Source organism: Mizuhopecten yessoensis, unplaced genomic scaffold (assembly GCF_002113885.1).
Source record: "Mizuhopecten yessoensis strain PY_sf001 unplaced genomic scaffold, ASM211388v2 scaffold9561, whole genome shotgun sequence".
Lineage (NCBI taxonomy): Eukaryota > Metazoa > Mollusca > Bivalvia > Pectinida > Pectinidae > Mizuhopecten > Mizuhopecten yessoensis.
Window position 1 is genome coordinate 1089628 of NW_018408109.1, and position 26248 is coordinate 1115875.

The 26248-nt window shown below is 34.1% G+C and overlaps 1 protein-coding gene across 1 annotated transcript in view; it reads left to right on the forward strand.

Annotated features, from left to right (window-relative positions):
• LOC110458356 (protein FAM43A-like) overlaps positions 1-25562 on the forward strand; it is a 44208-nt gene extending 18646 nt beyond the window's left edge. Inside the window, exon 2 of the mRNA XM_021510014.1 lies at positions 18514-25562. The gene's annotated coding sequence lies outside the window, so the exon portion shown is untranslated. The remainder of the gene's footprint in view (positions 1-18513) is intronic.
• Positions 25563-26248: the final 686 nt, after the last annotated feature.

Below are 26248 nucleotides of genomic sequence, written 5' to 3' on the forward strand. Positions count from 1 at the left end.
CAACTACATTTGTATATTGTTTGGGGAAGCAACGGTTAAAGAACAATGCAATTCCTATTCACCAGATTTTAGGGTTCAATCAACAGCGTTGATTTCCCTCTCTGTTTTAAGTATTGCACTCCTTCCTAATGTTGATGTGAAGTGAAGTAAGGAGAATACGCTGCATCCTACACACCTGTTGACTCACCTGATGATATTCTCCAGGTCTGGGATGTAAACATTTTGTATAAATATATCTGTATAGTGTAACAAGCTTAACAAAACAGAGGTGACTGCAAATCATGGACATCTTCATAAATATTCAAATAAAAAACCCCACCAAACTACTCTGTCTTCAAAATCAAAATGATCTTACTGAGGTGACATTAAACATGATTTAAAATTTAAAAACGATTCAATTTTTAATTCAGATCCAATTTATTGTCTTATTAAGCTAATCATTCTTACACAGACAGATCCAATCTGTAGGTCAGATACCAGCTTGTCAACAAGCAATTGATGTTCTCATTCACAAGATTTTAATGATTGTCAGACCTTGTCCGACATCCTTTTTGCGCGGTGAGTTGTGGTTTACAAGGAAGTACACCTCAGAAGGCCTTACCTGTCCAACCAATAACACACACAAAGGCTTCAAATATTTATTTTTTTCCTCTGACTTTTTAAACTGCCTTGAAAAAGCTTTTAAATTTCTTCTGTTTACTATACATTTATCCTGCAATAAACCTGGGAAGCCAACACATTTTATTTTACTGAGAGTATAGGAGGATGGACTAGCTACATTTTATATGGGTGGGCTTATTACTGGGTAAATAGGATATAGTGAGTTTTTAGTGTTATTCATGTGGTATATGTGGTCTCTTTTCATGGTAACACAAACAATTTAATTTGGAAAACAGTCTGTGTAGAAGGTAATGTTTGCCGAGTGAAACAGTGTACCTTTTCCTGATAAAAAAACTATACAAAGTATAAAGGATATCAAAATATTTGCTATTCGTCATAAATTTCATGTCCTTAAGGGAAGTAGCCATGATGTAGGTAAAACTGCTTCAAAATTTTCCTTTGTTATTACAAATGAACAGACACATGTATAATTATCCTTCAGTTTGACAGTCCCCTATAGTATGGCGACTTAAATACTGGAGATGGCGATAAGTTTACTCTGACCATCGGTCAGTTGGTCAGCTATTGATCATTGATCAGTCAGTCAGCTGTCCGTCGGTGTGACACTTTGTCCAGCCATATCTTACATTCTCTTTCACCTACAATTGGCAAATTTTGCATGGGAGTTGATTTTGGGATAGCAGAGTGTTATGAACTTAAACCAGATCTCTTTCCCTTCTACAGGGTGTATACAGAGTTATGTTCCTTTGTTCACCTTGAGTCACTTTGTCTAGGGCATGTCCCTTTTAATCTGCCATCAATAATTGCGAAATTTTGCATGGGTGTACCTCTTTGGAACGTTAAGTCTCATACACTGATATCTTGTGTATTGTTCCCTGCTATATACAGAGTTAAAGCCCTTTATTCACCTCGTAAAACTTTGTGACATATCTTACATCCTTTCCTAACAGTGCATTTACCTATTTAGAGACCTTTATGAACATTGTGCTATAAAGAGATCTTAATGGACAGGTGTGCTAGTTAGAGATCGTTATGGACATGTGTGCTATTTAGAGATCATTATGGACAGGTGTGCTATTTGAAGATCTTTATGGACAGGTGTGCTATATATATCTATTTCTATGAATAGGTGTGCTATTTAGAGATCGTTATGGACAGGTGTGCTATTTAGAAATCGTTATGGACATGTGTGCTATTTAGAGATCGTTATGGACAGGTGTGCTATATAGATGTATCTATGAATAGGTGTGCTATTTAGAGATCTTTATGGACAGGTGTGCTATTAAGAGATCGTTATGGACAGGTGTGCTTTATAGATATATCTATGAATAGGTGTGCTATTTAGAGATCGTTATGGACATGTGTGCTATTTAGAGATCGTTATGGACAGGTGTGCTATATAGATGTATCTATGAATAGGTGTGCTATTTAGAGATTGCTATGGACAGGTGTGCTATTAAGAGATCTATGTCCAGGTCATTGTTTGCAGGTTATTTATAATACAACAGTTGTCAGTATATATATATATAGGTTGAGGTTTAGATCTAATTTTAGATTTAATCACTCTTGTTGGCCTGGATGTTAGCACCCAAGGGGTCTTTAAGTGTGGGAGGAAAGCTGAGTTTAAACACAGAGAAAACCCACATGGTCTGGCAGGTGATCCAAACCTTTTCACGTCTGATTGGGGAATTGAACCCTGGCTGCCTTGGTTGATCAGATGAGTGCCCCAGTTGGTATATATACTGTACCACTTTAGATAGACCTCTGTTTGACGGGGCATTTGAAATGGCCTTGTAAAACACTGGCCACCTAGCTATGTCCATTAGCATAAGCCATTCCTGTAGAATTGACTGGGATGACTGGGGGACAGGTGCTGTCTGGTCAGATAAACATTCCATGGGTCAGTATAGTGGTGGTCAAGTAGTCTGGCCAGAATACACATATATATATAGCCTTCAGGGACAATTGCCCTGACAATTATCATACTTATTAGCATACAATTCATCACTGAACTGTCCCCTGTATGGAACATTGGTATGTGTGTATATATATGTGTGTGTGTGTGTGTGTGTATATATATATATATGTGTGTGTGTATTGGACAAATCGCCTCCTTACACAGGTATAAAGGACTAGGGGCGAAGGGTGACATTCATGGCCTCATCAGGGATTTATAATTTAGTGTATATATTCGTAATTTGGAATAAATGAAGTATGCAAACAATGTTTAACATGTAATTTCAAGTTCGTCCGACTATTGGTATAGGGGATTGTTTGGCATAACAAAGAGAGGTATAAACCTGCATCTTTCGCAGTAAATTGCGTAAATATCGTCTGTTTGGTGCCATTTACATTGACAATTGGCCATTTTGGAGCAAATGAAAAAAACACTTTTCAGTTTTTGAAAGCCTCTTTATAGAGAGGTTGTCCAGGTCATTGTTTGCAGGTTATTTATAATACAACAGTTGTTCCAGAGGTTGAAACCTACAATGTATGTGAAACTGTACAACAAGTATCAAGGTTCTCCTTCTTCAAGTGAACATGTACCTATATATATAGCTATCTATATATACTGAATATTCATGAGATCCATCATTGGCCCTTAAGGCATTACAGCCTATTGATAGGCCCTGAAGTATCAATGAATATTTCATAAGGGCTTTTGTATCTTTGATAGATTTCTTGAAGAGTTTAAATTTACATAGGAATAACAAAATGTCCTGTGTAGACACAAAGATATCACAATAAAAATATGGTATACATAAGAAATACACCCCAGTTAGTGAAATGAAGGACAGAGAATTTTGTAAGGAAGCTCTGATTCAGACAGTATTTATTTAACTCTTCCAATTCAAAGGTTGGAATAGATCATTATGAAATTCCAGGGGTGAATTATTAACCAGCAAAATTCGTTGGAACTTTCATATAATGGTTATGCAACTATGTAGAGTTGATTTTATGAAAATCTTTTTCCGATTGTATGGGGACTTTTTTGGAAAAAATACCAAAAAATTAAATTTTCGTCAATATTAATATTTTTCGTTTTTGTGTGTGTGTCGCATTGTTCGGAAAAATAACAACAATAATAAAATGAAAAGAGGCATTTCTAATTAACCCTACAAATATTTTATTTATTGCAAAATATGTAACACATGTTACACAAAGTGTTTTTTATTGAATTTGTACGGATAAAAGTGATGATCTACTAGCTAAAAGCAAACAGGAGACAAAGATCTATACATATAGAATGGGAAATTGAACAAAATATACACAATGGCTTTACAATCAATTTATTTTACATTTTACAATCACTTTGATCCGGGTGAGAGTTGTCTTCCTTGAAAACAATCGGAACTTTTTGCAGAGGGATGATATTTACACAATGACAGTTGTCTCTGTTTACATATAACAAAAATGATGGAAATAAATCAAAAATATGATATCAAAATTATCAATTTATTGTTCTTTCTATATAATGGAACCAAATTACCCTCAGTCATGTACACTTTGCACATCATTCCACAGTCCGCTAACTCACGGTATATTTATAATTACATATCGGGTACATATGTGACCAGAGGCTATCGCATGGTATGCCGTTCTCACATGCACTCACACATGCATTTCATAGGTATCTTGATATTTTACAAAACATTATTTTCACAGTAAATAGACTACATTTGTAAACACGATTTAATCGACAGAGTGAAACTCCCTCAACAGCGAAAATCGTAACGACCTTTAGCTTATGAACTCCTGTAAGCGCGTGATATGCACATGTGAGGTCGGTATGTCCGCATTCCATGTGTTTCCTATATGACCTTCTTGAGGTCGTCTGTTCTCATGTGACTGTCATTCCGTGAGTCTGTTTATGTCTATGAATTGGAAAGCTTTATTCCTGAAGTACATGTGATTATACATTTCCCAGTAAAATTTCGATATAGGGTGTTGACATATCATCGGCACGCACGTGTACTATTGTTTACAAGGGGCCTGTTGATTTATGCGGAACAACCGGTTTGACCGTTTATAAATGTAACAATTTACGTCACGAAAATGGACGCTGATGACGATGTGTGGAGCCACCTTAAATACAGATGTAAGTTTGGGTAACAATTTTATCAGCGATCTGCAAAGATAGAGGTGTATTATATAATAAGTAAGACCTTTGAATATCTTGAGTTGTACCTCCAATTGTAAATTTAAATGTCTACAAATGTAAAAAAAAAAAGGAATAGGAATGGGTTGATTTATATCTGAATTGGCTGTGTCAGTAATATTTATGTTGCTCGATTAACACATTCACCTCTAAAGACACATTGGGACCTTAACAAAGTCTGGGAAAATCCAGTTTAAAATAAATGGGTTACATGTACGGGAGTCCCAACATCTTTCTAGTGTATGCAGGGGCAGTCTTGAAAAGTTATTTTCTAGATTAAAAGACCCATATACCCCTGACAAAATATGTAATTATCGATAAGGAATAAACGTTTTTTGGAGTATATACCATTGGTAATCTTTATAATTTTATTTAAAAAGATAGACAACACTTTTTAGTTCATAGTTAATGAAAATGATTTTTGTTCATTTCTAATTATTTGGTTCTGACAAAAAATGAAATATTTTTGCTCAAAAGTACCATTGTGCAGTAATTTCATCGCTGCTAGTATCTTTAATCGATCAGAAGTTAAAATTTACAAATACCACGCTATCCGGTGTAGTACTACAACATCATCAGTGTTTTGTGTTGTCTTCTTTTATGTTGCGTATTTGATATAATATCCTGAAAAGTCTATTATTTGGGAAAAGCATGAATCCTAAATTATGCATTGGACAGTTTTGTTCTAGCTATGACTATAGCTGAGGTATTAAACTGTCCTAGTTTTGCTACATTTTTATCCCAAACAAGATTCAGGGGAGATTACTGAAAAGTATCATGGAATTCTCTTCAGTGTTAATCCTGAACTCGTTCACCCCTGAAGAAACATTTGAACTCACCCAACTCAAAGGTCGGAATAGTTCATTATGCAATTTCAGGGGTGTGTTAAGAAAGACAGTTTATGTAGAGTTGTTTATATATGAACACACTACTGTGAGGTTAAAAGGTCGGGAGACAATTGTTATCTCAACCCTGGGTACCTTCATGACAGTAAACATGAAGTAACACAGCCTTCATGACTAAAACGAAGATAAACAAGGCACTAAAACTAGTCAAGCGTGTGTATATCTGTGGATTGTATGGGCTGAAGTAGCATTAGTATAATATCAACAGACCGGAAATTTATACAGATTTGTAGATAAAATGAAATCTATATTACAGATTTTGTCAATTTTTTCATGAGTGTAGATTCATTTATTTTTGAATTGCTGAAAATATTAAAATCATGCAGGTTCTTGACCTTAACTTCTGTACAAAAAGTCAAGAACCATTTAAAACCCATTTTTTTTAATATCATCATTTATTTTGAGGATTTTTATTCAATTAACATTGAAAATCACCTATCGCACACTGATCCCATCTGATTATAGAATTTAAGGACAAAGATAAGAATAGAGAATGAGTTAAAGACAGTGAAACACATATTATTTTCTTCTTATATATATATGTGGAAGGTAACATTTTGGTAAATTTATGTGACTCGTCTAAGACGTGACACATTAACATATGACCTGTATACCGCATCCTCTGCCATATATCATGCTGATCGTTTGGTCGTCAGTATTTCACATGTATACACCCCTTTTTGTTTATAACATGCCTTTTTACACATTAGATTGTTTACTTGTTTACTTCCGCGTCAATAGCATGTGGTTTGTCATGTTTCCATATTGTGCTTTAAGGAAACGCATAAAGTTGTAACCATTGTTAAAATATTTGCATACCAAGAGTTTTTACTGTTGATAATTATAGAAAAACAGCTTTTGCCTTTGTGGCATATGTCACTGATCCACTTCTGACTAAGGAATTTCCTTTAAGCTACCCCTGCGATGAAGTTTAGGATGGGGGGGGGGTTGTTGAATCACCCAGTGTCCGTCTGGCATCTGTCCATGAAACCTAATAAGTGCAGCTACTCCTAACCTATTAGTTGGATTTTTACTAACATTATATGGACATGTAGATCAGCATGAAAAATGGAATATGCAATTCAACTATTTTTCCTGGAGTTATTGCCCTTGAAATTTTAATTTCTACTCCAGAAACCCTTTAAGCACAACACTTCCTTATAACCGTTTGTTGTTTTATTCTAAACTTGGCACAAGGAAGGTACATCAGTGTGAGTTGGACCTGTATTAACCCTTTCATCACTGTAGACCCCAATGGACTCACCTAGATAAATGTATGGTAGAGTCTACTTAAGCTACCTAGGGGTGAAAAGATTATGAGACAACTTGTGTTAAAAGACCACTCTATAGACTTCCTGTTGGTGGTTTTCTAACACAGGTTGGACTGTTATTAAATGTAATGTTTCTGGCATGTTCTACCAAATAAAATCATTTTTGACAATTAATTATTGAGCATTTGAATCTCTAAGATTGTTTGCAGTTGATTCAAGATAAATGTTCACATATTATACCAACATTGATCTCAATCAGCCTGAGCTAGTGCCTGACCTGTTCTCCTGCTGTTAATATTATTAGTATATGAATGAAACACTGCTTACAATCGTGATGTTAACAACAGCTAAGAAAAACTTGCTGACGCAGTGTAAAACAGTTGATAGATGTGGGTCGATATGTTGAGTTGATTATATTTATTTTCACTCCAGGTCAGGCACCGCTATAATGACTTGCCTATTGTGCTTCAAGGGAAATGTATTGATGTAGGCTACAAAAGTTCACGTCTATATATCCCTGATGGCTTCAAGCCATTACAAGAGTGAAGCTTTTGCAAAAATCTATATACATACATGTATGCATGAGGCGATTTGTTGGTGTTACACTGTCAGCTGGAAGTGTAGGAGTAGTCAGTGTATTGGACTGGCATTTAATTTCTGCTATAATGAACTTAGTGTAGCTGTTTTACAAAAAATAAACCCCATCAAGTCTTAAGAATAGGAGTATATATTTCAGTCGCTGCAGTCTGATTATAAGGGCATATATTATATGGGATAGAAAAATGTAACAAAAATCAGTTTTGTCTTTTCATTATGTATGAATCGTTTGAACATTTTGAACAATATTTTGCAGTTTTAGTCACTGGCTATTTGAACATTGAACAACTTGAAAATTTTGCTGTTTGCTCGTTCTAACAATCTTGGTAATCACATTCTCAGTATTTGAACATTCCTGTTTAAGCATTCTTGCCCGTTTTGGACGTTCTTGCTGTTTGAACATTTTTACTGTATAAACATTCTTTCTATTTGGACATTGTTGCTGTTTGCTGTTTTGGGCTTTTAGCTGTTTTGGACATTGTTTTTGTTTTGATCATTAACGCTGTGTGCTGTTTTGGACATTGTTTTTGTTTTGATCATTCATGGAGTTTGCTGGTTTGGACATTGTTGCTGTTGTGGACATTCATGCTATATATTTGCTGATTTGGACATTCTTGATGTTTGCTGTATTAGACATTGTTGCTGTTTAGGACATTTGTGCTATTTGAAGATGTTTGCCCTATTTTGAACACTCTTATTGTTTCAAACATATATTCTAAAAATGTTTGAAATTTCTTGATGCTATATAATGACCCGAATGTACTTTTGTTTAGATTTTTCTTCCTGTGATCATATTCTTGCCATACCATCAGTCTTGCTATTACCTTGATTACCTTAAACAGTTCATCACGCTTGGCGAATCTAAGCTAATCATTGGCTATATTATGTATCTATAAAAATAAGTGTACCTGGGTGAGTTTATCATTTGGGTTGTTTATCACCACTGAATAATGTCACATGATCCTTCTCTTGACATCGTCAGATATCAGTTGGCCTTGCCTGTCTCGGTATTGTACATTAATTTACATTTATGAAATATACATTAAATAATTTACACCTTTTAATGACCATGATCTAACAATTGTCTTTATATATATGTTTATCAGTAAACAAGGTTCTATTGCTAATTTGCATATCACTGAATATTTATAATGCACCAATGTAATTCATAGAATTTGGAATCGTCCATTTTTCTCCCTGGGGGTTGGAAGATGGAATATATTACCACAGGAATATAATTCATAATTTACGTTACTAATACGTTTGTCTGACCTTTCAAATTAATGTCTGGAATTTTTTATTATGATGTGTAGAATCTACAAAGGTATAATGACTTGGCTGTCTGAATACATGTACTTCCTTCTGAGTAACATTAATTAAAGTGTTGCTGCCACAAGGACAGATAGCAGAACTACAGAAGGGAACATTGATACTATCGGAAACTTGATAACTTGAAATTTGGAATTTGACCCTGTCATTTTGTTTCTGAAAGTCTTAGAAATAATATGTTTAACAGGAAAATTCTTTCCTGCTGTGTAATTGTTTGCCTTTTTCACCCTCCACAATGAGGACAAACTCATCATAAAAGTGGATATATGTTGACAGCATACCATATATAGTTATAACATGTAAAAGGCGAAATTTACACTGGGCTTGAAACCGGGATTTTACTGGTGAAGGGTGAATAACAACCCAGGTGGAGTATAAAATGGTCTGGGGTGAATATTGTGGTATCTGTGCCGTAGCATTCTAGTGAGGTGGCACTATAATAAATGATACCGTTGCATTGGAAGCACTATAAACAGAATGCAAAACATCTCCAGCATACATGCTGCAGGCATACACACATAGGGGATATTAGCCAGGTGGCATAGGACTAGTAAGAAGTGCCTGGTAAGGCAGCTCCTGTGAATTCCTCAAAAAATTGTAATAATTAATGTAAATGATAATTGTATTGAATGTATGAATTGTATATCTATGTAATTTATTGCTTTAGAGTGGCTTAATATTCTAGCTAAATAAGGCACTTTATCAAATGTTGTATAAAATGTATATAATAAGTCATCGGGTAAAGGTTTTCTGGTGTATTGTATAATGTATGCTGAGATGTTATAGAGTAAAGTTAAATTCATTCACACATACCTGCCAAGTGACCCGATTTCATTGGGTTACACCCGGGATTTTAGCCCTTCACCCGCCGGGTTACGATTTTGACCCGGATTTCATCCATTTCACCCGTTTTCACCCGGAATCTTTTCGCATATTAGAAGTTACTGAAGTCACTTGAAATTCTCTAGACTTTACCATCCTTTGTCATACAGTTTTCATGTGAATCAAAGTGTAGCCAAACCTGTTTCAACAGGCAAATATGACACTCTCGTGTAGTTCAAGAGATGGTCTGAATGCAGGTGTTCTCTTTATGCAAGTTAATCTTTTCACCCCTAAAGTCACATTTGAAATTTACCAAATCAAAGACTGGGTAAGTCCAGTTTTGATTTTTAGGGATGAATGAGTTAAGTTGAAAATGAAAGTCTGGAATGGGAAACATTACTAGTGGTCAGTCATTGACCACCCATGAATAGCTCTAGTCTTAAAAGTGACTTCTTAATGCAGGTGATCTCTTGACACAAAATTAAGAGCAAAATGAGAGTCTGCAATGGAAAACATTAAAAGTGGTCAGTTAACAGTTTTGGGGCTTCTTATTGGAGGTAATTATACATATGAGCAGGTTTGATCATAAAAAAACCCCACTAGTTATATAAATAATTCCGGGAATTTGAACCTGTTTTGAAAAAAAAATAAAGGCAAAAGCAGTAATTTTCTCTATTTTTAAAACTCATTCACCCCTACAGTTTCATAATGAACTAAACCATCATTTGAATTGGTAGAGTTCAAATATGTCTTCAGGAGTGAATGAGTTCACTCTGTGTGACACTTATATTGTAGATGTCAAACATGTCCATTTATGTATAATGTGTACTTTATTTAAGACAGAATATATGTGCTTGCTCATACCTTTAAGTCACCTGAGTGTCTCAGTATTTATCACCGGTCCGTTTAAATTGCACTGTCATATTTTAATCAATCAATAAAATTGTCAAATCATGTTTTATTTCATTGTTATGAAACTTGTTCCTGTTGTAGGCCTATAATATATCAATGTACAGTAAAATCATGGCAAAGTGCCATCTTCCTGTTGAAGTGTGGTGTATAACACCAGTTTGAAAGCTCATTACTGAACAAAGTAGTGGAGAAAATTAATTAAAGTTGATAATTGAAAATTATTAATAAAAATAACTGAAGGAACAAAATCTTTTCATATGTGAGAACAGCAAAGTTCCTTATATAGAGGTCAGGTAGATACAACAGACATTATAATATATATGTCAAAAATAAGTCAGATAATGGTGCGTCTATAAAATATAGGTCAGATTGTGGTGTATCTTAATCAGATCAGGTCATGATGTGTCTAATATATAGGTCAGGTCATGATCATGGTGTGTCTGTAAAATATAGGTCAGGTCACGGTGTTTGTAAAATATAGGTCAGGTCATGGTGTGTCTGTAAGATATAGGTCATGATCATGGTGTGTCCGTAAAATATAGGTCAGGTCAAGTTGTCTGTAAAATATGGGTCAGGTCAATGTGGCGGTAAAATATAGGTCAGGTCAAGTTGTCTGTAAAATATGGGTCAGGTCATGGTGGGTCTGTAAAATATAGGTCAGGTCAAGGTGTCTGTAAAATATGGGTCAGGTCAAGGTGTCTGTAAAATATAGGTCAGGTCACGGTGTCTGTAAAATATAGGTCAGGTCATGGTGTGTCTGTAAAATATAGGTCAGGTCATGGTGTGTCTGTAAAATATAGGTCAGGTCAATTAAGGTATCTTTAAAATATAGGTCAGATATATCACAGTCAGATGATTATAATTATGAAGGGGTATTTGTAAAATTATGCTGAGGATATATGACAACGGTTCATAGAATTTGATCATTTAATTCAGATATGGTTGCTGCTTTTCTGTAATTTGTCAGATATGATGGTGTGTCTTCAAAACTGGATCAGAATAAGTTATCAACAGATATGACCGAGGTTACCCGTAAAACTGAATTGTTATAACTGGTCATCATGATCAGCATAGAGGTGGGTGTGTTTGTAAAATATCTCATTCCTAAAATACATGTAGACCAGATTATACCTTAAACATTAAAAGAAGGTTCAGTTACAAACGCATCTAACCACAACTCTTTTGTTCTCAGTAACTATCACCTCACCGTGGTTAGGAAACTTCCATACAATTCACTGTGCTTGAAAGACAGCTTCACAAAATGAATGGAAGTAGATACAATGTATGTAGACTGTTTTAAATGTTCCTAGCCTAAGTGATTTATCAGATCTATTTTTTACAATTATGACGTCGTTGCAGGCTTAATAAACACAAAAGTGTCGACATCAAAAACAAAAATGAAGGAAATATGGGCAGGTTTCCATTTTTAACTGCTTATGAGAAGAGAAAGAACCTATCACCTCACCGTGGTTAGGAAACTCCCATACAATTAACTGTGCCTGAAAAACAGCTTCAAACAATGAATGGAGGTAGAATAAGATGTCTAAGTGATTTATCAGATCTGTTTTTTACAATTATGACGTCGTTGCGGGCTTAATATACACAAAAGTGTCGACATCAACAATAAAAATGAAGAAAACATGGGCTTGTCTCCATTTTTACCTGCTTATGAGAAGAGAAAGAAGTGTTTCCTGGCAAATTGGGTCATATATAGGAAACACTGAGTTGGTTATTTGTTTATAAACCCTGTACAATTTGGCATTCCTGTTTCGGTTGGAGTTTTTATCCCTGAGGTTATACAGCTTTGCAATAACTGTAACTGTTGTAACTGTGGGTGATTTTTAAAAGTGCAGGGCATCGTAGGAAAAATGTCCTCAAAATTGAAATTAAATGGCTACCATGTAATGGTTTAAGGGCTCACACAACTAAATCATTTACAATATGTTATTACTAAGCTTTTGAGCTATAATAGCGTTCATATTTGAAGTTCAACACTTAATGTGACAACTGTCTAATTTCACAGATATATACATACCTGAAAAAGGATTCAAAAGGCTTTTTTGGTGAGTTTGGTGGCATGCTGGTGAAATGGGACGGGAACACCCCCTGACATTTGACCCCATAGCAATCCGCCATCACTATTTTAAAAATCTACTAAAACTATACATTTTTCTAAAGTTCAATTTCTGTAAATTTCGTTCAATGTAAAATATGTCAACAATTACCTTTTTAAATTACTCGGAGGCACTGTATTAACCCGGAACAAATTTTAGATAGGGATTACAATCGTATGAAACGCTTGCTGTTTGGCTGATTTAGTTGTGCGAGTCCTTAACTCATTCACCCCGGAAATTTCATAATGAACTCTTCCAACCTTTAAATTGGAAGCGTTCAAATGCGTCTTCAAGAGTGAGTGAGTTAAAGCTATAAACATTTGATTAAAAGGGCAAACAGAAGTACTCCCTGTTACAGACTCTTCAATCACAATGATGAAATATTCGGTTTATGTGCTGTCTGTCATGACATAGATGGACTTGAAATTGGGAAATGTGCCAAGCATAGACAGAAAAATAAGGATAAAAATTGATATGATGATTATAAGTATGCTATAACTATATAAGACTGATTAATTAAGAATCAACCTTACACAAGGGTAAATAGGACTTCAGGATTCATCCGCTTATAACTATATGTACAGAATAACAATCTTTTTATCTGATTCGGCACGCCAAAAAAGCTAATACATGTTATTTTGAAAACAAAATAGCACACATCTTATAGCTTAAAGGCCAATGTTCATGTACTTAATGATCTGGATTTTGTGTTCATTTCATTCAAGGTCAAAGGTCACGTTTTTCTAAAGAAGCGCTGGACAGATCTTACACAATTAAGGTTCCTCAAGTCCAAAGTTGTGCGTGATAAATTTTGAGATTAATAACAAGAAAAAGATGGCTGCAAGCTATATAGGTGCCAATCTTTGATTTTGACAACTAAAGGTTGATGGAAGTTGGCAATTCAGTATCGTTATAATATCAGGTAGAAAGACTGTAAACTTCACATTGAAAGGTCAAAGGTCAATGTCAAACACAGCAGTATTACGTTTTGCACCTAAGTCTACCACCTGATGCATCACATTAAATACTGTTGATGTAATCAGTTAGACAGAAAGGAGAAAAGTACAGGATGCCATGATTATCCTTCTTGGATCTCTTGGTTTGGTCAGGAGGCCTAGGGGTCCTCCTATAATATCCTCAAATAGGGGTCTTCATGATCCTATCCTGGCTGAGGGATCCTCCTATTCTACCAATTTAGTAGACATGTGCACTACATGTCTGATTGAAATGTTGGTTGGGTGGGGTTTATATCTGTTATAAGTCTTACTTAAGCCCCATCGGGCAACGCCCAGACATGCTTATATTGCTGCTTAAGGCGATTTAGACCGGGAGATCCGTGAAAATGATAGACAACGTCTAATAACTTTGCTTGTCTGAGTGATCTTTTTTTGTAATCGTTGCTAGATGTATTTTCACACCACCCAAAATAAGTTAATGAATCATAGTGATAGAATCTTCTCGACAAACAAGTGTACATCTCTGCTTTCGTAAATCTGAACAGATATATCCAATTTGACTCAAGAATTGCTATATACTGGGAAAATGTCACCACAGTTCAACTTTCGCCTTTATTCACACTCCATAATAACGGCAATTTTATCATGACATTGAATCAGAGACCACAGCATACCATGTACATGTGTATTAATTACATATGAAGGGCAAAACACAGACTGCAATGAGAAAGACAGAGTGAATAAGATTATAGAGATCAAGGGAGCTAGAATATTTGACTTTGAGAAAGTTTCCCAGTAAACAGTTTATGCAATGCTTATGCAGATGTCATGCAGCAGATATATATGCTCTTAATTTAAGCCTCATATGATTAGGTCTTCGCCACGGATGTGATGTTGCATATTTTGATGAACTTGTAATATAACTGAGATTAAGACTGTGATTATAAACCGTGATTATGTGATTACCAATATAAGCTGCGAAATCGTACAAATATAAATCTGTTGACAGAAGAAATATTAAATCATTGAGTATATTAAAGTTTATAAGTAATATTTGAAAGCATTAATCGTGTTGAAAAACGAAAATTCAACAGGTGTTAATTATGTTGAGTATAAAAATGCTTACAGACAGACTTTATTACAGATGTCCAACACTCTTCCTGTGTTCACGCTTGGCTATTACTTCTTGTGAAATATTTATAATTGCCAAAACATGACATATATCACCTGTTGATAAAGTGACAGTGACTTTTAAGTGACCTTTGGTTGACCTTGACACTTAAAGTTTTTTACCTAGAAGGAAGCTGTACCAGTGGTTTGCTAACCAAGGATATTTAATAATGATTAAATGCAGGTCAAGAGCTGTTCCGTGTGGTCAGAGGCTGTGAAATTAATGCTGTTTTGGTTATTACACAGAAATAAGATCAAAGCAGCGCGTTTCGGAGCTCATGTGCTCAAAGTATGATAAGCTTAACGAGAAGTTTTTGCATTTTATTTAATCAGCATTTAATTTTTAAATGTTGAATTGATAACTTAATTAGCGATTCAAAATGATGACTCCTGCTAAACACTTGATGATATGAGTACATTTTAAAATATATTGCAAATTATCTATAAAAAAAAACTTGAATTAAAGACTCATTAAAATTCAAATTTAAAGCTTGCAGAATTAAACAGGAAGGAAGCAGAGCTTTTATGAATGACATAGGGATTTCCTGTAAGATAGCGTATGACTCGTTATATTGATAACATGTATGACGTCTTGTCCTGACATTTTGTCGTGATGATGAAATATCCTCTGTCACCTTTAACACCAGGAAAAAATCATTTGAGAGAAACCAGTGATTAATAAGGCTATCTTAGGGATCCCCATGCTACTACCATAAACTGTAACTACACAATGGATTCGAACACAGGACATCAGATTGTTATACTGTCTCCCAAACCAACTCTATATACTGAAAACCAGATTCCGGTGGAACAGAGATTCTTAAGATATAAAAGATAGGATCCATTTGGCTGTAAGGGTAGCACTGTATATACTTTTTTGTTAAATCTATAGAAACTCCTTTGCCACTGTAAAATACAAAACAGTAATATAGATTTACTAAGTTTGAAGTCATTTGTAACAGATATTATGATTCCCTGCAATACAGTTATATTTCTTAATGTAATTTACAGAATTGCTTTATGTGTTCAACTTTTTTAATGTAACTCCCAAAGGTCTGATTTCTCTGCCCCCACTTTTAGAAGTAATATTGATATGATACCAGAGCATGACAACTTCATCAACACCATCAGTATCAGTTAGATTGACTTTCTAAACTTCATCCTAACCACGACCAATATTGTTATATGCATGAACATTTCTCGCAATCACATTGGTCGGATCCTATACATGTGACCAGTCCTCAAAATCTCATGTAGACTGGTTATCTGGTGAATATCGATTTCTAAATATAGCCTGTATGGAAATTCCCCGGAACCTGTCGTAGCGCATGCGCAGTTAGACTGGAACGCAATCTGTCAGACGACATTAGAAGATGGCTGCTGGCGAACGTTTCTCCTCCGTTACATCAGAAAATTACCAAAACTATTCGAGGATAAAGATGCTGTTAATGTAAAAAAAAAAAAGGCCATTGAACACGCAGTGCATGTCCTCCATGCTTAAGAAAAAGAATCTAGACGATACCTTCAAAAGCTACAATAATGAACTGTTGTATTCAAACCTGGCTAAATTTTACACGGAGGCTCACTTACAAAAATCAGAACCTTTAGTTTTGTTTTATTTTATTGTTGAAGCATATAACAAAACAGTTATGGGCTTTTGTGCTGGTAAATATGATGTGATATGAACCTGAAAGAGTGATATTAACTGAGGCGAAGCCGAGGGCAATATCACTCTTTCAGGTTCATATCACATCATATTCACCAGCACAAAAGTCCATAATTGTATATTAACGCAATCATCCTTTGAATGACCTGGTGACCATGAGTTATATTCACTAGGGGGTGTTGCAGGACAGGGTTGGCAATAGCTATATGTGGATTGACTTTATAAACGTCATGGTATAACCTTGACCAATGCACCCATCCTTTGAATGACCAGGTGATCATGAGTTATATTCACTAGGGGGGGTTGAAGGACAGGTTTGGCAATAGCTATATGTGGATTGACTTTATAAACGTCATGGTATAACCTTGACCAATGCAACCATCCTTTGAATGACCAGGAGACCATGAGTTATATTCACTAGGGGGTGTTGAAGGACAGGTTTGGCAATAGCTATAGGTGGATTGACTTTCTAAACGTCATGGTATAACCTTGACCAATGCAACCATCCTTTGAATGACCAGGTGACCATGAGTTATATTCACTAGGGGGTGTTGAAGGACAGGTTTGGCAATAGCTATAGGTGGATTGACTTTCTCAACTTCATGGTATAACCTTGACCAATGCAACCATCCTTTGAATGACCAGGAGACCATGCGTTATATATGCCCAGTGTTCATATCAATAATTTGAGCATGCATAGTGTTTGATAAATATTTGTAATATGAGTATTGTCTGTGAATTCACTAGGGGGTATTACAGGACAGTTTTGGCAATAGCTATACAGTGTAGGTGAATTGACTTTCTCAACTTCATGGTGTAACCTTGACCAATGCAACCATCCTTTGAATGACCAGGAGACCATGCCAGAGTTATATTCATTAGGGGGTGTTACAGGACTGGTTTGGCAATAACTATAGGTGGACGGGAGTAGGACAGGACGAGGATTTATGAGCTAAGATGTGTCTACAAACAACACTATACGTAGCCTTGACAGGCCTGATTTCTCAGTAGGTCATGGTGGCTAAATCTGTATGTTTTATGTGCGGTGGAAGGTCAGACCTTATGTGTAGTGGTGCAGAAACTATAGGGGAATTAGAAAAGTAACTGACAGCCTTCATCAGACAGTACTCAGCGACTGTTTATTACAGCTGTCATTATATACAGTGCTTGTCAGATCTAAACTGAACCCTGTGTAATCTGTACACCTGTGTAAACAAGATTGTCATCTAGGGCCAATTGTATTACAGCTTTAATGTTATTGAACCCAATAATGGAATCAGGGAAACCTTTTCATTTCAAACAAAGTCATTCACTGCATGTCAATGTACATATTTGTCGGATCTAAACTGAACCCTGTGTAATCTGTAAACCTGTGTAAACCAGAATGTCACTGTACTAAAGCTTTGATATAAATTGAACCCAATTATGGAATTGGGGAATCCTTTTACTTGATACATATGACTACGTTAATTACTGTTAATTTATGTATTTTAGCACACTTACTTTGAGTGTTATCAAATTTAAAAAATTAGTGCCTGGATGAATTACATTATAATACACTATAATATGTGTCATTGATTTTTTTTTACAAAAACAGTACTTAGCGTAACCATAATTCAGCACTAAATAACATTACTGTGGAAATAGGTTACAATGTTTAGTGTATTATATGATTGTTGATTAGACTTAGTAATTCTGAATAAAAGAAACATTTAAGGGAGATAACTCAAAAAACGAAACAAAATACCCCAAAACATTTGGACACAGTAATTCAAAATAAAACGGAAAAAAAAAACATTTTTAAGAAAGAAAACTCCAAAGGACGTTTTGTTTTAATAAGTATATTGCATTAGGATGCTTTTTCTTTTTTATAAAACAAATTATAGAATTTATTATAACAACATATGTTAAAACATAAAATTTAACATTTGTTTTGTGTCTTTCCAAAACTTGAAAAGTAAAAGTTATGTTTTGCTTTCTTCTCCTTGCAGGTCAAGTCCTTTGTAACAGAGAACAGCAAGAATGTGAAGGACAGTTTACAAGTATACTAATGTAAGGATTGGTTACTTTGTCCTGGTCATAGGAAAGACACAGAACATAGGAATGACCATAGCATTGCAGTCAGGAAGGACATATATCATAGAACTTGAGTAAGAAATTATTTAAATGTGCTGTAAACATATTGTACCTAATTGACCTCGGTCATGTGGTTTGGAAGGATGTGCTACCTAAAACTGACCACAGGAAGGATGTGCTACCTAAAACTGACCACAAGAAGTGATATGCTACGTAAAACTGACCACAGGAAGTGATGTGCTACGTTAAACTGACCACAGGAAGGATGTGCTACCTAAAACTGACCACAGGAAGGATGTACTACCTAAAAATGACCACAGGAAGGATGTGCTACGTTAAACTGACCACAGGAAAGAGGTATACAATGGGTACAAATCACAGCAAGGATGTGTTCAATAAACCATAATATGGAATATGTCCAATACAAGTGCAGAATGTTTTCTTGGAATCTCTATCCAATAATTTGCATATTTAGTTTCGTAAAAATCATGTACATATAGAAGTGCCAGTGAACATTATTCAATTAATCAGGACATTTTCTTGGATTAAATGTTCAACCAGGTTTAAAAAGCCAAATATGTGATTTTGGAAAGACTACAGAATTTCGTTCGAAGTGGAGATACACACATGACGAGCATTTTTTGTGAGATTTCCTCAGCGATTTCACTATAGCTCTAAATGACCTTATAAGGACATGCACATGTATGTGATATTTTTCAATGACAAAGGTTTTCATATTTTAATAATGATGATATTAGTGTGTATATGTATATAGTACCAGGATGAATACAAGTGCAAATTTTTCAATACGTTTGACTTTGAGGCGCTACTAATATGGATTAGTCTGTGAAGTTATGTGATATTTTGTCTGTGAATTTGAGTTGTATGACCATATTTGGGTATGTGCGTGCATGCGTGCGTGTGCGTGATATTTGCACGATTGCAGTGATAGCAGAACCAACTGAATATGAATTTATGAAAGCTGCATTCAAAATTTTTTTAACCGTAATGTTATTGATTTCATGTGACCTAAGGATCTCGGCAAATAATATCAATCAATATTACAGCCAGTGTGATCAATAATCAAGGATTTCAACCAATAAAAATCATTCTTACATCCATGAAGATTTACTGAAACTTGTGTGCACCAATGAACATATTTGTAACATCCATGAAGATTTACTGAAACTTGTGTGCACCAATGAAAATATTTGTTACATCCATTTAGATTTTCTTGACTTAGCAAGATTACAAACACATGCAAGTGGCTGATGGACTCTATTGTTTAATGTTGAGGAAAATGTCTGAGATCCAAGGACTTAATTTTAAGGAGGGCAGATACTTAAATATTTAACATGTAAACAGCTCACCCCATATACTAATAGTTATTTTTGTTTGTACATTACATTTTTTGTACTATTACACCTGTATATTCCTGGGTTGTATTTATTTAATGGGAAATTGATGATTATACAGATTCATGATGTCTATGTTGATAATAGAAGAACTTATCACTGTTTAACACTCCAATATTGTACTGAAAATCATGTCTTGTTTTTATATATGTTTTAATGTCTTTCGTCACTAAACATTACACGTTTGTATTGAACTAGACATATCTAGTTATGTATACCTGTGATCAGCCTTTGCCTAGGATAAGCCCTCCTTCCCACTTCCTTGGAATAAGAATTTTTGATAAAGACCTGGCAAACCTCAAAATGAAGCCTTTTTAGCCATTTATGATGATCTCTTGCGCGCACTACAATTCAGATAGTTTTTATTAACATATTTTGTTTCTCAACATCAATCAATTTTTCAGTTGTGTGGGCTTATTTCGAGGCATGGGCTTATTGCTAGATTTATACGGTATGTTGTTTAATGCAACAGGTTAAAAAATGAAAGTTGGTACAGCTCCAGTGATTTTATGTGTTGTGATCACAGGTAAATCTTGACTTGACTCATTCACCCCTGAAGACACATTTGAACTCCTCCTGACTATGACTTTTATTATTTAAAACACATTTCTTCTAGTTATCAGCATATTTCCAGTGACAAATATTGAACACAGAACATCATCAGGTGGAATGTTTCTTGTTAAATGGAGCTTGGGAAGAATTTATTGTTTGTCTTCAGTACAAATTGTTAAGAAGGTGAATATTATCTAAATTTATTTTTAAAATTATTTTAGCCTGCCATGACACCTTTTTCATTAAGGACCGATAAGTAGTATTTCATTAATTAATATACTTCTGGATCTTTTTCAGAATCTATTGAGTAGGATTTCTGGTGATATCATTTGATTTCCTCAGATAGCCTGTTGTTTCATATCTTCCACATACATTTGCGAAAACCATTATTAATATATACACATATAAATACATCATAAAATGTATATAAACCTCTTTTTGGGAAAGTTTTGCAGTTAAAATGTAATTTAAAATGTCAATCCCATACACGACTAGTGAAGGCTTGATAATCAAATGTTTTCGTCAAATTATGTTTTGCAGTGTATATGGCTGAACAATTCAGTTTTAATATTAGTGAATAACAAGTTAAAATCTTCTTGTTCAGAGTACTCAGTATGAATAACCATGTCTTTATATGCTATATCTGATCTGGGTTTTCAGTAGTTTGTTGAAGGTATAGTCTTGACACTCTAAAATCGTCTTCGACTCATGATATTGACAGGACTTGTCTATTTCACATGTGTTTTTAACCATCCAATTTGCAGGGAAAGATGTCATTTAACTTCCGAAATGGCTGAGTATCAAAGAAAAGCTTTAACCTGTTCACCACTGTAGACCATAATTGACTCATCCAGATCAATGCATAGAAGAGTTTACTAAGGTGACGTAGGGGTGAAAGGGTTAATGATGCCAGTATATATGCCTACAGTGTGAACAATGTGAATCGATCTTGACTCATTCACCCCTGAAATTTCATAATGAACTATTCCAACCTTTGAATTGGAGGAGTTCAAATGTGTCTTCAGGGGTTAATGAGTTAATTCTTTTTAGTGTTTCTCTAGACCTGTCACTAGTTGCTAAATTATTAGCATAATGTTGAAAGAACCCAAGCTGCAAAAAAGTCATTGATGTTCAATAATTGCAGAATTTTGATATTTAAAAAAACTCACTTTCATTTTTTTCATTTTCTAAGACTAATTAGCATACGTACTTACCACAGACTTGAACGTTGAGATTTTTTTCATTTTATGAATGATTTCCTATTCAAATTCAATGTCGTTAAGTCCAATAAAAATGCAACTAATGAGAATTTTGCATAAATACATATTTAACATCTGATATATTGTTCCTAGCTGTTTGTACATCAAACTCTATCCATGACAGTTTCCTTTCAATGTAGATAATATAATAACAAATGACAAAACAATATTATTGGCTTGAACACTATACGTTTTTAAAAGCTAAATGATCACGGAATGAAATGCATTTGCATATTCTGTGGAAAATATCCAGGTTACAATTTAGGAAAAAATGTGCCTTATACTGTATCTTGTAAGTTCAAGAGATACTTCAAGTCATGCATCCGTAGGGATAAAAGTACTAGTACTGATAACCATTGTACACCAAATTCGAATTTTTGAAATAAATATAAGCTCATACAGAATACTAAATAAATATGTAATGCCAATAAAACATGGTAAATGAAAAATCTATATTTTATATAAGATCATCCATTTTGAATTTGCATGAAAAATGTGATGCCTACGACAATATCGTGTTAGCTTCTAATGTAAAACTTACAACACAAGTTATAAATATACTCCATAGAAAATATACTGTATTGTAAGTTATATTGTTATACCTATCTGCTCAATTTTACCATGAAGTGGGGTCCTAATGTGTACCTTTGTAGATTTATAATGTAATACAATGTAGTTAACTTAGCGAACTATTAACTGTCGGTATTATCTCCCCACATATTATGTATTGTTGAATATTCTGAAATACAAAACACCCTGTTAACAAAACTAACAGAATGATACAATGCATGTAGTATAGCTATAATGTATGAGTAACTTAACCCTACAATCTAAAGCCTGATACCACTAATGTTTTATATTACGGCAAATTTGTACACATTCACAGGTACCAGGGCTAACGTTAGCTTAGGCTTATTTACATAAGTGTTGCGATAAGAACCCTCAAAATAAACCACAAATTAGTCTTCACCAGATAATTTATAACCTGGTCAGTAACAGCTCAGAAATAGTAGCAATCTTTATATATATCCATCACAGTTTTAAATAGAAATCTAGGATAAGATTGACTTAATCTGGTTAGTTTATAAAGCTTAATTAATCATTCAGTGTTTGGCCGATTCTTTTGTTATGTCTGGCTATAGCATTAATAAACGGGACAGGGAAGGACTTTCAGGACTCATTCTGGCACATATGTGTGTATACTTTATATACATGTTAGGTAACCTTGTCTACATGTAGATAACCTCGACTCACTTTGGTTAGTTATTTTACTCTCTAATGGATTTGACTTTGTGTTACACGCTTGTTTTCGACTTTTTTAAATGCCAGTATGTACTTTCAAAAGGTGTACAAAAATGAAATAATTTTATTGGGAAAGAGGAAATGTCGAAAAGTTTTACCTAAGTATTTCATAAATCATACTAAATTGTCCTCAGCTTCGGTTGAAGATAATGATTCAATTTTATTGTAACAATCTGTAGTCAGTGTGTTGTCACAAACTCATGTTATCATTTAACTTAACTTTTAACTGTATAGTCATGTAATTATATGTACATGTAAATATATATCTGAAGTATATAAAAAAAATATCATATTTTCATATTCAATATTTGAAATATCAGCCATCTTGTGCAATATTCCCCTATCTTATCTGCCAATGAAATGGTCTGTTATATTTTTCATTTGATATCTATTGACCAATCAAATGGTATGTTATATATATTTTGTCATGTATATATATTGACCAATTAATTGTTACGTTACATTTGCGTTAAATTTATTGTTGATTTATCTTTATATTATGAGACAGATATGTTCATTACACAGGAATGTGGAATTACGAAAGATCACATAGATATACAGGTTTATTTCAATTAAAATCAATTTCACTCTCTCCCAATTGATTCAATTTCTTTTTGGAATCAGATAATCTTATATTGTGAATCAGTTCTTCAGCCACACAAACATATTGACGAAGGAACTGTAAACAAACTCATCGTAGCTTATTAAAATTGTAGCGCATTTTCAGATTTTTACAGATTAGCGAATTAGTCAAAAGTCGAAAAGCGCTAAAATAAAACTTCTGCTAAAGTAGGTACGTTTACAGTATAAGCGATGTGTGGTGAGAAAACGTTTGTAATTCATGACTGTAATACACGCATGAATACAATATTGAACATTTGTTATTATTTAAGAAATATTCCAAATTAGACAGTTGCACTCCGAAATGATTTGATCAATTCTCGATTGTTTTAATCATTGTTTTTAATTTGTAAGCATGAGGGTAAAATCTTTTAATTGAAATGTACAAAATTATAATGATTTTTTGAGAAAATGGAATCTATAGATCTCTTGAGGCGCCTGTCTTAATTTCAACCGTACATTTCTACAGCTGACGTTTATCCGGTTTTAGCAGGTAGTACTTTAACTTTATGTAGTGTCGATTTCGTATGAAACAGCGAGTAGTCCACTCTACAGAAGTGTATTTTTGAAATGATAATAAAAAAGCACCAATTGAAAAAAACATAGATGTATTATGTTAATATTATGAGCAGACTTGCATGTATCTTATTTGAAAGTTAAATCACACTTATTAACAATATTGTAATTTTTTTTCTTTTTTTTTTCTTTTTTAAAATATTTTTTCTTCATTTTTTAAATTTATAATGGGTAAACTGTCAAAATTTGGTTCAAGTGTCAAGTTATATTTATGACACTTTCAGTGAAACAGTGGGTTCAAGCATTGTACATTTTGAGTTGTCCTGATTAAGCTAGTTGCGTCATAAAATAACTATCAGACGAATATCTTTACTGCTAGTTTAATTTTATTCTATCATTATTTCCGCACGATCTTGCATAGGCAGCGATATAAATTAAAGTTTTTAATCCGTTAAGGAAACCTCCTAAAAAAAAAAACATGACTTCCGACTATGGTGTATTTTTGTATATGGCTCAAAGGCAATCCTTGCTAACATACCATTCAGTTAATTTAATGCTATGTAATATTTATTATTAACTCAGATATGAACCATGATAACCAACCCACTATGTAAGCTATGACTAAAAAGTGTAGATTTTTTTTATGTGAAAAAAAAAAAAAATTGTTTCATGATTCATAAATATTGGTACTATTCCGTATACAAGCCACAATACAGAGTTGATATAATAATTCATTGGCAAATGTTTTACAATTTTCTGATGACAATAAATGATAATGTATTGATTATTATGTACAAAAGTTTTATAAAATGCTGGGAGTATTTGCTATCAATTATAAGTAAGAGTAACCAATATGAATCTCCATATCGTTTAGGTAGCAGAGAGTTACGATATAGGGGAGATAACCCCGGATGCAGTGCTAAATGACACTAGTTTTATTTATTTCTCGAGCAATATTGGTGTTGCGCTTTTTATAAGTCAATGTTCTGTAAATGTTCATCTTTGCAAGCCAAGGGTTAAGATCCGGTACGATCTGGTCTACCCGTTAAGAAAGAAAAAAACCCGGATCGAAATCCTTTGCTAGCGAAGATGGTCAATGTTCATCAGTTTCAAGTTGTGTAATCTATTATAAAGTTTTTATTTCTAGAAGAAAACCAGATTTTTCGCTCACTGTACTGCTCGTTGTATGTCGAAATGAGATTGATTGTCTCATTCTAAATTTTTGTTATCTCTGTGAATATGTTCATCACACTATCTACACTGTTTACATATTTACATATTAAAATGACATAACCTGCATCACGTGTTTTAATGCGTTATATTTTCTGACCTCATGTAATATATCAAATGAAAAGGACTTTGTACAAGTTTCAATGGTTAAAAGAAATGACTCAATGGTTCCTCATATTTCTGTGCATTCATTCTTAACCTGATCTACTTTACCTAGGTATTCCTAAGAGGATCCAATGAATTTTTCCGTTTGAATCTGCAACACGTCGCACAACACTGGTCTTTCAAAAATGAGTGCACTGTAAGCAGATATCGTGTGGTTTAGGTAAAAATCAGCAGTGTCAAACTAGCTTTGGGTAATATTTGTTTAATAACGCAAGGAGTGCAAAATATGTGGTTGACATAAATCGCTTTGAAGTGATGCAAAGGGGTTTATCAAGAAATAAGACCAAAGAAGTAAATTTAAATAGTTGTTTTGTCGACAATAAGTTATGCCTTTTTAACTCTGGCCGCCGACAACAGGTTCATGTCAGAAAGCCAAAAACATGTTAAAGTCAACATGTTCAAAAGCAACATGTTCAAGGATAACTCACTGCAACAATCTAAGATATTAAGTTGTAGGTTTTACCATGCGTATACGAAGTCATCAGTAGATTAAGGGGAAGCAACTCCTTTATTTCTAATAATTTATCCAACATGCTAAAAGGCAAGCCGTTAGGAAAATTCCCTTTTATCATCAAACGGCCGAGCGTCAG